Source organism: Stomoxys calcitrans, chromosome 2 (genome assembly GCF_963082655.1).
Source record: "Stomoxys calcitrans chromosome 2, idStoCalc2.1, whole genome shotgun sequence".
Classification (NCBI taxonomy): Eukaryota; Metazoa; Arthropoda; class Insecta; order Diptera; family Muscidae; genus Stomoxys; species Stomoxys calcitrans.
This window is the reverse complement of record NC_081553.1, coordinates 94,845,392-94,859,639: the sequence shown is the minus strand read 5'-3', so window position 1 is coordinate 94,859,639 and position 14,248 is coordinate 94,845,392. Positions and strand designations below refer to the sequence as shown.

At 39.9% G+C, this 14,248-nt stretch overlaps 1 protein-coding gene and 1 long non-coding RNA gene across 6 annotated transcripts in view; one reads left to right on the top strand and one right to left on the bottom strand.

Annotated features, from left to right (window-relative positions):
* The window catches only part of LOC106086820 (uncharacterized), a 739,645-nt gene that overhangs the window by 117,846 nt on the left and 607,551 nt on the right, over positions 1-14,248 (bottom strand). The window lies entirely within an intron of this gene.
* LOC106086821 (uncharacterized) lies at positions 4,855-5,806 on the top strand. The gene is made up of 2 exons (XR_001221173.2): positions 4,855-5,023; positions 5,084-5,806. It is a non-coding gene; the product is annotated as an uncharacterized LOC106086821 (long non-coding RNA).

The following is a 14,248-nucleotide window of genomic DNA, read 5'->3' as shown; positions in this document are numbered from 1 at the left end:
AACTTTTTTAAGAATCTGTCAGCTAGCTATTCAAAATATCCCAAAAATATGGTTAAGTTTGTGCTTCTTATCAAACAAAACCCTGATTGATGTGGCGCAAAATTGTCGAAGTTCAGTTATAAGAAGTCACATTTTTTGCAAATATAACAAATTAAGATCTAGGGGAATATCTTTAATATCCGAGAATGCTATTAAAATTCTGCTTGGAAGAAGGACAATTATAAAGGTTTATAGTTCGGCCTTGCTAAATCTTAAAAACTTTGAAAATCAGACCGAACAAGTAAAAAAATGCATTAAATTCGGCAAGGCCAAACTTAGGATACCCACCTCCACCTTATATATTAGGTTGCCCAAAAAGTAATTGCGGATTTTTCATATAGTCGGCGTTGTGACTCTGTAATTGCATTCTTTCTTCTGTCAGTTATCAGCTGTTACTTTAAGCTTGCTTTAGAAAAAAAGTGCGCGAAATTTTGTTAACATTTGTTTGTTTGGCGTCAATTTTAATATGGAGCCCACAAAGGAGCATTTTCGTCATATTTTAATTTATTATTTCCGTAAAGGAAAAAACGCGGAGCAAGTTGCTAAAAAGTTACGAGATGTGTATGGTGAATGAATGAATTCGATCCGTTTTTAAAACGAATCATAACTGGATATGAAAAATGGATTGTTTACAACAACGTTAGTCGAAAACGATCATGGTCCAAGCATGGTGAACCAGCTCACACCACTTCAAAGGCTGATATCCACCAAAAGAAGGTTAGATATCTTTTTGGTGGGATTGGAAGGGTGTGGTATATTTTGAGCTGCTTCCAAGGAACCAAACGATTAATTCGGTTGGTTACTGTCAACAATTGGACAAGTTGAATACAGCCATCAAGGAGAAGCGACCAGGACAACGCTCGACCGCACACATCTTTGGTCACTCGCCAAAAACTGAGTGAGCTTGGCTGGGAACTTTTGACGCATCCACCATAAAGCCCTGACCTTGCACCATCAGACTACCATTTATTTCGATCTTTGCAGAACTCCTTAAATGGTAAAACTTTCGGCAATGATGAGTCTATAAAATCGCACTTGGTTCAGTTTTTTGCAGATAAAGGCCAGAAGCTCTATGAGCGTGGAATACTAAATTTGCCAGGAAGATGTAAAAGGTTAACGAACAAAATGGCAATTATATATTTGATTAAAGTTCATTCTAAGTTTTATTGAAAATGCATTTACTTTCTTTTAAAAAATCCGCAATTACTTTTTGGGCAACCCAATATATTAGCCACATTTAGATGAAATATGGTGAAAATGAACCATTTATGAAGTTGTAGCAGCTATATTAAATTATGGTCTGATCTAGGCCAAACCCAGCACTAGTGTCGAGTGTCTCACCCAAATCTCTGTGACAAAATTCGGTGAAATCGGATAATAAATTAGCCATTTATGAACGAAAATCCATTAATCTGGAGATTGGAGTACATGGCAGCTATATACAAGTATGATACTATACTTTATACTGGCGCCAAAAGACCTATAGCTCCCAGTGCGAAATCGGATAATAAATGCGGTTTCTATGGGCCATAGACCTTACATCGACTCAGTCTATATGAGGACTAGGGCCTAAGACCTAAACAAGTAAAAGTATGCTAAGTTCGGCCGGGCCGAAACTTATAAATCCCCTTCACCATGGATCGCATTTGTCGAGTTCTATGCGCGGTATCTCTTTTTAGACAAACAAAGACTATTGAATAAGAACTGTTATGCTATTGGAGCTATATCAAGTTATAGTCCGAATCGGACCGAAAATGAATGCTGAACATTGTAGAAGTCATTGTGCGATATTTCAATTCATTCGGATAAGAAATGCGCCCTGTAGGGGCTCAAAACGCATAATCCGGAGATAGGTTTATATGGGAGCCGTATCAAGCTATTGATCGATTCAGACCATATTAGACACGCATGTTGACGGCCATGAGAGAATCAGTTGACCAAAAAAATCGGATGAGAATTGCGCCCTCTAGAGGCTCAAGAAATCTAGATCCCAGATCGGTTTATATGGCAGCTATATCAAAATATGGGCCGATTTTTCCCATTTACAATCCCAACCGACCAACACTAAGCTTGCTCTGCGCTCTAGAAACTGAAAAGTTACATCGACAAGGAAAATTTTGAGTTAGAAATTCCGTGCTACTTTTTGTTCCATACCACTCATTAATGTTAGTTAATGTCTGGTATTGTGTCCCCACCTAGGTACCGGTGTCTTTTAGCCGTGAAAGCCGGACAATGACATAGGAAATGCTCCAACATTTCATATGTCCCGTTATGATACCAAAAGCAGTACTGACCTCCTTCTTACTAACTTTCGGTAATAACCTTGTGCTCTCACGATCCGGATCAACCAATAGGATTTTCACCGTCTTACCGACAGTAAGAAATTGGCCCAAACCTCTCACATATCATTGAGTGCTGTCCTATTTAAATTTTAATCTCAATGATAAGGGGCCTTCTTTTTATAGGCGTATCCGAAAGGCGTGGCGCAGTGCGACACCTCTTTGGGGAGAACATCTGTGCCATTAATAATCCCAATTGGTTCATATATTGATATAATGGCCATATAAACCCATCCCCGAATTTGACTTCTTGAGCTCCTAGAAGCCTCAATTTTCACCTGAATTGGCTGATATTTGGTACAAAGACTTCTGACATGTGTGCCATTAACGATCCATATCGGTTTTTATACTGATTTAGCCACCATATAACCGATTCCCAGACTTGATTTCATAATCCCTAAGAAGCTTCAATTTCCACTGATTTGGCTGAAAGTTTGGCACAAAGATTTCTTTCTGACTTCCAACATCCGTGCCAAGTATGAATCGATTTGGTCTATATACTGATAAAGCCCCCATTTAAACACATCCCCTGATTTGACTTATTAAGCTCATAAAAGCCTCAATTTTCGCCTGAATTGCCTGAAAATTGGCACAAGGACTTCCGTTCTTACTTTCAAAATACATGCCAAAAACAAACCACCATATGATGGGGGTATACTAATTTCGTCAATCTGTTTGTAACTCCTTGAAATATTCGTCTAAGGCCCCATTAAGTATATATATTCTTGATCGTCATGATATTCTAAGTCGATCTAGCCATGTCCGTTCGTCTGTCCGTCCGTTCGTCTGCCCGTTCGTCTGTCCGTCCGCAATTCTTATCCGATTTGGCTGAAATTTTGCATGAGATGTTTTGTTATAGTTTCTAACAATTGTGCCAATTATGGTTCAAATCGGTTTATAACCTGGCATAGCTGCCATATAAACCGATATGGGGTTTTGACTTCTTGAGCCACAAGAGGACGCAATTCTTATCCCATTTTGCTGACATTTTACATGCGGTGTTTCGTTATGACGTACAACAATTGTGCTAAGTACGGTGTAAATCGTTTCATAATCTGATATAGCTGCCATATAAATCTATCTTTGGTCTTGACTTTTTGAGCCTCAAGAGGGCCTAATTATCATCCGATTTGGCTGAAATTTTGTACATCGGCTTCTCCCATGACCTTCAATATACATGTCAAATATGGTCTGCAGCCTGATACAGCTCCCCTATAAACCGATCTCCCTATTTTACTTTTTGAGCACCTAAAAGGCCCAATTTTTATTCGATTTCGCTGAAATTTTACACATAGACTTCTACTGTGATCTCCAACACTCAATTCAATTAGCATAGCAATTCTTTTCTTTTATCCTTTGTTTGTCTAAAAAGAGATACCGGGAAAGAACTCCACAAATGCGATCAATGGTGGAGGGTATATAAGATTCGGCCCGGCCGAACTTAGCACGCTTTTACTTGTTTTTGTTATTTTTTTTACCCTCCACCATAGGACGGGGGTATACTAATTTCGTCATTCTGTTTGTAACACCTCGAAATATGCGTCTAAGACCCCATAAAGTATATATATATTCTTCATCGTCATAACATTTTAAGTCGACCTAGCCATGTCCATCCGTCTGTCCGTCCGTCCGACTTGTTTTATATATCTGGAGGTCGTAAGTAGTGGGAAAGATATTTTCCGGAAGTCGATTCCACATTCGTATTGGATCCTAGCCATGTCCATCCGTCTGTCCGTCCGTCCGACTTGTTTTATATTTCTGGAGGTCGTAAGTTGTGGGAAAGATTTTTGCCGGAAGTCGATTTCATATTCGTTTTGTTCGGAATAAAAATGAGTTTTCACGGTAATCGAGGGTTCGGTCAACTAGCCAATCGATCATACACTGGTGAGCTTACCTAGAAAATCTTGTGTCCCTGGCGAACCTCCTTGTTTCAGGGATAAGATAATGTATCTCTGTGAAGCAAACAACATGAAAGTATCAATAGAATAACACCACCCTGCCCACATTTTGACGGTGCTCAAGGGATACAATAGAATTGGATACCCCACCATCGCCGATAAAAACCATCGATTTCCTTTAAACCTGGTCAGTTGGCTCCAAGGAGGTCCCCGCCCATACATGAGAGTTATATTCCATTTTAGGCCTGATGTAGGTTGACTTCTTCTGATGATTGAGAAGATCGAAGGAAGTGAAATACTTTTTGCACCACCTATGAAAGCCCAAGCACTTGACAGCTTCTTTCGAATATTCCCATATATGTCTTGACCAACGGATATGGTATCCTCATTCCTATAACATCAAGATCATCTGATTGCTCCATATCAATACCGCCGATAAATAATTACGATAGTAAAGAGTCAGTGAATCGTTTATGTGACAACATAGACATATATATACAAATTGAACCACCTTAAAAAATTACAATCTGCCTTCATCCCTAAAACCCTTGTCTTATCAGTCACTAAATGTCGTTTACATTCCAAAATCATAAACAATTATAAAGGGGGAAAATGTTTTCAGTAAAATTAAACAAATTTTCAATTGAAGCTAATGCTTTAAATCTGACAAGAGAAATGGCTTTGGCTTGGCTTTGTGAGTGTAATACATAAAAGTAAACTAAAGTAATTTACATAATATACAAATAGGTATGTATGCATGTTACGTATGTATGTACACATGAGCGCAGTTACTATGTTTATGTACAGGTAAAAGTAATATTTTGTGGCAAATTTGTTCGGAAAACCTCCCAATGCAAATTACACATGAGCAGCAGAAAATTTTTAATAGTTTCAAATCATCCACAGGACATTTGGCAAAAAGGACAAACGCATACACATGCGTTGTAAATACGAAAAACACATTCAAAACTAATGCTACTAAAGGATATTTATTTACAAACTCATTCACACATTAGGAGACACATGCATACGTATGGCTGTATGTCTGTCTGTCTGTGTGTTTATGCATATAAATGCACATATGGGCACAAGTGTTGGTCTTATGTATGTGTGCGTCTGTGTGTATGTGTATTGGCAAGTGTTTGATATTATCATAAACAAATGCAATAAATTTGTAAAATGTGCAATTATTTTCCAAAACATAACAGTGCCCCAGAGAGTGATGATACCACACAACCGAGTGCCATAAACAAATGCTGCTGTTGATCATGATGCTGCTTTGCAAAGATGATGATGATAATGATGATGCTATAAATATACAACAACAATGACCAAAGGATTTTTTGCCATTGTATTTATTGTTTAAAACATAAACTTCCTTTAGAATTATGCATTCGTATTACGCATGTGAGCAATGGAAATTGTGTTGATATCCTTTGTTATTGCAACAGAGTTCTTTGCCCGGCTCCCACAAATTCAGTGTTTTGTATTCTCAAACCTTTAAAAAAATATAAACGATATTGAAGGCTATGACAACATTTCCTTATTGATATATAGCACACAATACAATTATGTCATGATGTTGACATTATACTTGATGGCCAAATATTTGAAGAAGAAAATATAAAGCTTTTGAAAGTATCTGATAATATTGGGTTGCCCAAAATTGAATTGCGGATTTTTTAAAAGAAAGTAAATGCATTTTTAATAATACTTAGAATGAACTTTAATCAAATATACTTTTTTTACACTTTTTTTCTAAAGCAAGCTAAAAGTAACAGCTGATAACTGACAGAAGAAAGAATCCAATTACAGAGTCACAAGCTGTGAAAAAATTTGTCAACGCCGACTATATGAAAAATTCGCAATTACTTTTTGGGCAACCCAATATATGATAAAAATTAAATCCAATTAAAACTACAAAATTGAGAAGTTAGATCGATGTTTAAAAAGCATTTTCTAAACTTGTGAAAGAAACCAACATATAAGATAATAGATACGTAAACAGATCCAATTTCAGACACATCGTATATCAAAAACAACAAGTAAAAAGGCGTCAGTTCGGCCGGGCCGAACTTTGGATACCTCAGGTATATACGTAAACCAACTTTTGCCAAAATCCGGTGAAAAATGCATGCCTTATGCCTTATAGCCAAAACCTTAAATCGAGAGATCGGTCTATATGGCAGCTATATCCAAATCTAGACCGTTCTGAGCCAAATTGAAGAAGAATTTCGAAAAGCCTAACACAACTCATTGTCCCAAATTTCGGCGAAATCGGACAATAAATGGGCCTTTTATGGCCCAAAACCCTAAATCGAGAGATCGGTCTATATGGCAGCTATATCCAAATATAGACCGATCTGGGCCAAATTGGATAAGAATGTCGAAGGGCTTAATTTAAATCCCTGTCCCAAATTTCGGTGACATCGGACAATAAATGCGCCTTTTATAGAACCAAAACCTTAAATCGAGAGATCGGCCTATATGAGAGCTATATCCAAATCCGGGCTGATCTGAGCCAAATTGAAGAACGATTAATTTAATTCCCTGTCCCAAATATCGGTGACATCGGACAATAAATGCGCCTTTTATAGGGCCAAAACCTTAAATCGAGAGATCGGCCTATATGAGATCTATATCCAAATCTGGACTGATCTGAGCCAAATTGAAGAACGATGTCGAAGGGCCTAGCTCAACCCACTTTCCCAAATTTCGGCGACATCGGAAAATAAATGTGCCTTTTATGGGCCCAAAACCTTAAATCGGGAGATCGGTCTATATGACAGCTATATCCAAATCTGGACTGATCTGTGCCATATTACAGAAGTATGTCGAGGGGCTTAACTTAACTCAGTGTCCCACATTTCGGCAACATTGGACAATAAATGCACCTTTTATGGGCTCAAAATCTTAAATCGAGAGATCGGTCTGTATGACAGCTATATCCAAATCTGGACCGATCTGTGCCATATTGCACAAGTATGTCGAGGAGCTTAACTTAACTCACCGTCCCAAATTTCGGTGACATCGGACAATAAATGTGGCTTTTATGGGCCTAAATCGGCGGATCGGTCTATATGGCAGCTATATCCAAATCTGGATCGATCTCAACCAAATTGACGAAGGATGTCGAAGGGTCTAACACAACTCATTGTCGTAAAGTTCAGCAAAATCGGATAATAAATTTGGCTTCTATGGGCTTAAGACCCTAAATATGAGGATCGGTCTATATGACAGCTATATCCAAATCTGGACCGATCTGAGCCAAATGGAAGAGGAATGTCAAAGGGCCTAACACAACTCACTGTCCCAAATTTCGGCGACATCGGACAAGAAAAGCGCCTTTTATGGGCGCAAGACCTTTAGCGAGAGATCAGTCTATATGGCAGCTATATCGAAACCTGGAACGATCTGAGCCAAATTGAAGAAGGATGTCAAAGGGCCTAAGACAACTCACTTTCGTAAATTTCAGCATAATCGGATAATAAATGTGGCTTTTATGGGCCTAAGACCCTAATTGGAGGATGGGTCTTTATGGCAGCTACATCTAAATCTAAACCGATCGGGGCTAAACTGAGGAAGAATGTCGAACGGCCTAACATAACTCACTGTCTCAAATTTCGGCGAAATCGGACAATAAATGTGCCTTTTATGACCCCAAAACCTTAAATCGAGAGATCGGTCCATACAGCAGCTATATTCAAATCTGGACCGATCTGGGCTAACATGATAAAGGATGTTGTAGAACCTAACACAGCTCACTGTCACTAATTTAAGCAAACTCGGATAATAAATGTGGCTTTTATGGGCCTTAGACCCTAAATCGGCGGATCGGTCTATATGGGGGCTATATCAAGATATAGTCCGATATAGCCCATCTTCGAACTTAAGCTGCTTATGAACAAAAAAAAATCTGTGCAAAGTTGCACCTCAGTATCTCTATTTTTAAAGACTGTAGCGTGATTTCAACAGACAGACGGCCGTGGCGATAACTCTTTTGCCCATATCTATGTATAGACCATACCGAAAAAAAAACCTACCAAACGATATGCACCATTTATGAACCCGCTGAAGCTATATAGAAATATAGTCTGATCTAAATCAACCCCAGCACGGACGTCGTGATAACTCATGGTTCCAGCCTGTGTGGTGCTCATGGTTGCCCCGTGCCGGATTGCTGGTTCGTGACGTTGTGTTGGTCGGAGTTCCCTGACAAGTCGGCAGGGGATCCTCCATGTAAAGCAGACCTATGACCGGTGTTGCATATGTGCCTGAATATAGAAGAGGAGATGGTCTGTGGGGAGGCAGTGGCTAGGTGGGAGTCTGTGAATGTATGTCGGATTACCAGGACACTCGAGGGACGGAGTTGCTGACCTTTTATAAGGAGTCACTGAGTACGATTATAGGAATCTTAACCAAACACTATGAGATAAGCCACATGGCTACTGGCATGGGAGTCCCCCACAACGACTACTGCGGACGATATCTTAAAGACAGGATGAAAAGAAGACGATGGAACATCTGCTCTGCTAATGTCCGCGTCTACAGCGGCACAAGCTTTATATTCTAGGGAGGCGGGTTTTCTCCAATCTCCAAGAACTTGCAGTTGTGTCTCTGCGAAGTCCCTGCACGTACGTGGATAAGCCAAGTTTTTTTCACCGAGGTACGCGGTAAAATCTTCAATGCGCTGTCATGCATGCGGAGAACCAATGCTAGGTACTCGGCGAGTGAACACTTGGGTGAGTGTGTACCAACACTCCGGGGAAGCACTCGCTTGGTAGCGTAATGTGTAGGCGAATGCTCCCTATTATACCCTCCACCATAGGATGGGAGCATACTAATCTCGTCAGTCTGGAGGACGGCGCTTTAGTTCAATACTCAGCCAGATCCTAATGATGAATTGTTTGTGCATCACAGCCGCACCAAGGATGGCACATTCTAATGCACTGACTTTAATGCAACACATTTTGCGTCTGAATATAGTGGTTAGACAAATTGCTGCTGCCACTGCTGTTAGGCTAAGGGAGCTTTCTCATTGGTCATGTGGCGGCTACGGACACTGTGTAATTCTTGATACAATATCCGATGTTCCGGCAGTGTGGATTACAGCCTACCTGAGCCGCTTTTTGATAAAAAGTACTGTACCACTATTCATGGTAGAACCGATTGGAACAACGATATCCCTGGTAATAGGAGGTACATAGACTTCTATACGGATGGTTCCAAACAAGAAGACCAGGTGGCCTTTGGGGTGTACTCTGAAAAATCAAATCGAGAAGATCACCCGAGCACTGCAGTGTTTATCAAGCGGAGATCCTTGCAATTAAAAAAGTGGTGGAATGGCTACGATATAATGTCATAAGGATAATTGGCATAAATATCTTTTCAGATAGCCAGGCAGCTATTAAATCCCTGGAGAACGTATTTCTGAATTCAAAAGCCGCCCCCGACTGTCGCAGATCTCTCAACGAGATGGCTGATCAGTTCAATATTCACCTGTTCTGGGTGCCGGGCCACAGAGATATCCCAGGGAATTGTACAGCGGACGAGCTTGCGAGACTAGGAACTACCTTACACATTCTAGGGAAACTGGAATCTGTGGGTATGCCACTAGCGACATGTAAGCTAAGTATTAAGGATCAGGCCGGAAGGGGGGCTGTGAGCGTTCAAAAATTATGTGGCGTAATCTAGACTTTAAGAGGTCTACCGCTTTGCTATCACTGGCTAGAACAGACGTCTCAGCCATTGTGTCCGTCATGACAGGTCACTGTCTAATCGGAAAACATGACGATAGACAACTTTTGCCGAAGCTGTGATGACAGATGTTTCCTTGTATGGAACATCTGCTGTGTGTGTCCCGCACTGGCAGTCTGAGGGAGTTCCACTATAGGTTTTCATTACTTTGAGACTCTTTTTGATTTAGCGGATGTGAAAATTCGCAAGTGGTTGGGCTTTTTAAAGCGACCTGGATGGTTTAAAAATCGGTTCGGATTTGTATTTAGCTCCCACATACATGTTTGTCCGATTTGGACAAAAATTTTAATTATATCGTCATTTGTTAACCGATTCTCACAAAAAATTGCCACAAAGAAATCAATTATGAATCCTGGTATTGCTATTGAATCCGTTCTCAAATGGTATGTTTTTTTCTAGTTTTTTTTTCGATTCTATTCCCAATGTGCATCGCCTGCATAACATATGGATTCAAAACCCTTCAAGGTCAGAGACTGCAGCAGACCATTTCGGGAGGTCATCCATCGCCATGGCCATATAATGCTTCCCCTGTGTCGTAACCTGTGCCACTTTGTCCATTATACTTACGCCATAAGACCCACAATTTATTTACCTATTCCTTAGCATACGGATTAGTCAGTCCCCACTGACCAGTACTGGTGTAAGAATTGGATGATTGTATCAGTCCTCACATTGTTGAAAACACCTTAGGTGTCAAAGCAACCGCTAAGTGTATACCTTGGCATCGAAGGATTCTTCTTTTTTTGTGTTTAACCTCGTGAAGGCCGGTTTTCTCCGACCTTCCCTTGCAGCATCTGTACCTGAGTATTTCACCGGACTTAAGGTTATAGTTCTTTAGACAGTTGGTATAGCATAGCTTGCCTTAACGACCTTAGGTATAAACCACACCCTTCACTCCTGCCAGGCTATGGGATCATATCCTATAGAAGCTCTGCAAGGATTAACCCAACTTTATTTTATATTCTACCAAAAATTATTTTCCCATTTCATTTTTTTGTATATTTCTCATATGTGAATAGCATTAAAGCTATATACACGCATACCACCACGAGACATAATCTCATTTTCGTAATTATAACTTTTGGCTTGATTCTATGTGGTGTTTGTGAGCCTTTATCAATGTATTTTTGCAATGAACTAAATTGTATAATTTCATTTTATTTTTTATTAGCACTCGTTTGATGTTTATTTTTGACTTGTGTTTTTTATCAGTTTTTGTAATAGCTTTACCGGGTTTCTTTTATATGCCACATTCATTTTCTGCTTCGTCATTACAAATTCAAACAATTGAATTTTTAAAAATCATTCAACTTTTTTGTTATCGCGTAAATTGCACAATGGGATAAACAATACAAAAAGTTATTTCTGAAAGCTCATGAAAGACAATGCATATACAAATGCGCTTAGACATACTTCTAGAAAGACGGATAACTTTACTATGAGACATATTAATGTACTCTAATCAACGTACCTTAATGAGGTCCATTGAAAAAATCTTAGATAAAATTTTCAATAGAAACCGACAAAATTTTCTTTAAAAAACACACACATAACATACACTGTAGCGGAGAGATTAGCATGTCCGCCTATGACGCTGAACGCCTGGGTTCGAATTCGGGCGAGAACATCAGAAAAACGTTTTCAGCGGTGGTTTTCCCTTCCTAATGCTAGCTACATTTGTGAGATACTTTTCCATGTTAAAACTTCTCCCCAAGGAGGCATCGCTCTGCGGCATGTCAATCGAACTATAAAAGGAGGCCCCTTATCATTGAGCTTAAACTTGAATCGGACAGCTCATGTTCCTTAATAGAATGTTCATACGCAAATTGACATTTTTACATACAAGAAGCGTTGTGCTAAGGGACCTTCATCTGTGCCATTGCTTTTTCCAGACTCTCGTGGGCTACTTTAACTTCCAAGCCCAATTTCATATCATAGATTTAGGGACATATGCTATGGGATACATTATCAACCTAAGAACTATATGCCTGACCAACAGGAACCGAAAAACGTAGTGCCACAAATGAAAGACCCCAAACGAGTCTTGAAAAGTCAGCACACCATGTGCTGTCTGAAGTTAATACTTTGGACGTTTCCTAATTTTTTCTCCATATTAATAAATCTATAACGATATGTTCTTGAAAAGAAAATATTGACTTCTTTATTTAAAAAATTTAAATTGCCGACTTGTTATTCCCTGCACCACCCCTGTGGTAGAGGGTATTATAACTTAGTTCATTTGTTTGTAACACCCAGAGGGAAGAGATAGATCTATTGATAACTATACCGATTGACTCAGAATCACTTTCAGATTCGATTTAGCTATGTCCGTCCGTCTGTCTGCCCGTGTGTCTGTCCGTCTGTCTGCCCGTCTGTCTGTCCGTCTGTCTGTCCGTCTGTCTGCCCGTCTGTCTGTCCGTCTGTCTGTCCGTCTGTCTGTCCGTCTGTCTGTTCCTCTGTCTTTCCGTCCGTCTGTCTGTTCGTCTGTCTGTCCGTCTGTCTTTTCGTCTGTCTATCCGTCCGTCTATCTGTCCGTCTGTCTTTCCGTCTGTCCATGATAACTTGTACACAAAGTAACGGTAGCAATCGATCACCCGATCGTCTTAAAATTTGGCTCAGCTATGCTTTCATCCTAGAGATGAAGCCTATTGAAATGAGAAAAAATCGTTGCAGATTTGGATAAAGCTCCCATATACTCGTTCGTCCGGTTTACACTAATAATGCCATAAAATGGTAATTTGTTAGCCGATAACAACATCTGAATATCCTTTATCTGAATCCCTTATGATCTTTATTGGTCTATGAATTCAGTTTAATTAAGTTTGGATGTTAGACGTACTCCATTCTTAAAAGACTTTATTTGAGTCCGATATTCTCATGGGGGTTCTGGGTGTGGGAAGGCCCTCATGGTGGTGGTTGGTGGGTTTAGGGGTGGTGTGGACCCCCCGAACCGTGGGTCCGAATGTGGGTATGAATATCGTGCTCTACTCCCAAATACCTTGCATTTGAACCCCATATTGCCATGACCGCCCAATTTAATGTCCGATTTAGGGGTGTTTCCCCCAAATATTTAGCCCTGAAAGAATATCAGCATCGTGCTCTACTTTCAAACACCATTTATTTAAACCCCATACTGTCATTGGTTTAAGCGGAGTTTATGTGATGAGGCGTCTACCAAACAGTTGCCCCAAAATTGGTTATCAAAACTGTTTTCTAATCTCAAATACCTGTTGATCCACATATTGACCTTTAGCCACATATTGCCATGGTCGGAAAATGTTTACTCTTTGGGGTTGTTTTGGGGGAAGGGGAGGTGCCCCAAATACATGTTCCCACATTTGAATACCAGATGGACAGTAAATAATTGCTCTTCTGGGGAAGGGTTAGACCTCCAGAAATTTGGTCCCGAAAATGTGTATCAATTTAGTGTTCTACTCCCCCAATAACTTTCATTTAAGGCCCACATTGTCATGGTCGGTAAATATGTCTGAGTTAGAGGTGCTTTGGGGAGTGTGGTGGTCCTCCAAACACTTAGATCGAAAATGTGTCAGCATCGTGCTCTGCTCTCAAATATCATCTATTTGAACCCCAAATTGCCATTGGTCTGATAATTGGATATCAAATTCGTTTTCTAATCTCAAATATCTTTCATTTAAACTCCTTATTGCAGTCAGCAAATATATCCGGTTTGGGGTATGAGCCCTAAAAATTATTAATATCGAGCTCCACCCAAATTGGTGAGCAAATACGTTTTATTTGAGGGTTGTTATGGTAGGAAGTCCCCCAGACAGTTGGACCCGAATGTTGATATCAGATTCGTGGTCTACTCCCAAATACCTTTAATTTGAGCCCCATTTTTCCATTGTCGGCAAACATGACCAATTTGGGATGTGTTTTGGGGGCTAAGGCGGCCACTCAGTGACTTGGCTTTGAAAATATATATCAGATTCGTGTTCTACTCTAAAAAAAGCTTTTACTTGAGCTTCATATTACAATGGTCCGCAAATACTTCCTATTTGGGTGGTGTTATGGGGGTGGGGTGGACCCATAGACACTTTTCCCGAATACTGATATCAGATTTTTCCTATCTTCCAAAGACCTTTCATTTGACCCCCATATTGCTATGGTCGGAAATTTGTCCTCTTTAAGGGATGTTGTCGAGGATGGGCGCCCCCAAACACTTGGCCTTATATCTGGATATCAGATTCGTATTCT